The sequence below is a fragment of the Pseudophryne corroboree genome, chromosome 3 (assembly GCF_028390025.1).
Source record: "Pseudophryne corroboree isolate aPseCor3 chromosome 3, aPseCor3.hap2, whole genome shotgun sequence".
Taxonomy (NCBI): Eukaryota; Metazoa; Chordata; class Amphibia; order Anura; family Myobatrachidae; genus Pseudophryne; species Pseudophryne corroboree.
Window position 1 is genome coordinate 297,078,956 of NC_086446.1, and position 1,951 is coordinate 297,080,906.

The following is a 1,951-nucleotide window of genomic DNA, read 5'->3' on the forward strand; positions in this document are numbered from 1 at the left end:
AGATGGGATTTGGTACCGGGGACACAATACCTTCATCAATTGTTTAAATCCAACTGCACTAATGGCGGATACCGGACGCACGTCTAACACCAACATAAGTGTCAAGGCCTCAGTTATAAGGGCTTCCATCGTAATGTGAAGCTGAACCACTAGTCATGAACACAGGCCAGGGCCTCAGCTGTTCCTTGCCACTCCATGTCGTAAATGGCATATTGGCAAGTTTACGTTTCTCCTCAGACCGTTTAAATTTATTTTTTTGGGTCTTTTTACTGAACTTTGGCTTTTTGGATTGGGCATGCCCTCTACTATCACATTCGGCATTGGCCTTTGCAGACGACGTTGATGGCATTTCATCGTCTATGTCATGGCTAGTGGCAGCAGCTTCAGCACTAGAAGGAAGTGGTTCTTGATATTCCCCTATTTTATCCTCCAAATTTTTGTTCTCCATTATTTTTCTGGAGTTATATAAAACAATATGCGGCACAGGAATGACTGATGTCTCATGGCCAGGACACTACCACTGGTCTGATGCAACACAACACAGCAACACTGTAAGGGACTTGTTGTTGTTATTATTATTATTATACAGGTTGAGTATCCCATATCCAAATATTCCGAAATACGGAATATTCCGAAATACAGAATTTTTTGAGTGAGACTGAGATAGTGAAACCTTTGTTTTTTAATGGCTCAATGTACACAAACTTAAATACACAAAGTTATTAAAAATATTGTATTATAAGACCTTCAGGCTGTGTGTATAAGGTGTATATGAAACATAAATAAATTGTGTGAATGTACACACACATTGTTTAATGCACAAAGTTATTAAAAATATTGTCTAAAATGACCTTCAGGCTGTGTGTATAAGGTGTATATGAATCATAAATGCATTCTGTGCTTAGACTTAGGTCCCATCACCATGATATCTCATTATGGCATGCAATTATTCCAAAATACGGAAAAATCCGATATCCAAAATACCTCTGGTCCCAAGCATTTTGGATAAGGGATACTCAACCTATAATACGGCAGCAGTGGACATATAGCAGCAGCGTATACCACTGTGACTGCCTGGTCACTGGAATGACTGATGGCCAGGACACTAGCACTGGTCTGATGCAGCACAACACAACTACACTGAAATGATGCAGCACAACACAGCAGCAATGGACATATGGCAGCAAGAGGACACAAACACTGTGTCTGCCTATTCACTGGAATGACTGATGGCTGATGCACAGGACACTACCACTGGACTGATACAGCACAATACACCACCACTGAACTGATGCAGCACAACACAGCAGTAATGGACATATGGCAGCAAGAGGACACAAACACTGTGACTGGACAAATACAGCACAAGACACTACCACAGAGAACACTGAGGACGGAGACACGTCCTCTCTCTACACTCTCCAATGCCGGAGTGAAAATGGCGGGGACGCGCGGCTCCTTATATGGAATCCAAACCCCGCAAGAATCCGACAGCAGGATGATGACGTTTTGCCTCGTTCTGGTATCCGAGTAAGGCGGGAAAACCTGAGCCTGGCTCGGAACTGGACTTGAATGGTGAAGTTCTGTAGGGTTCAGTTCTCTGAGAACCGAACCCGCTCATCTCTAATCGATAATGCTTTGGCACATTGTCGGAGGTAGATTAAGAAAGCTATGTGGTCCCCATTTTTATCATTCTACTGTATATGTTCTTTTCTATCTTAGATACATCTAGAATGGAATGTTAATACACACAGCAACACTGTTGTTACTCTTCTGTTGAGTCTAAAATGTTTGGGTAAAATTTGTGCATGAACTACATGTATCATTTTCTACAATTAAGTTAATTGATGCCTCAAGTGAGGACTACATTAGGGCACTAATGCACTTTGTGACTGCAAATTTGTGCTTGAAAAAAAAAGTGAAATTTTCTACAATGAAGTTCATTGAGACC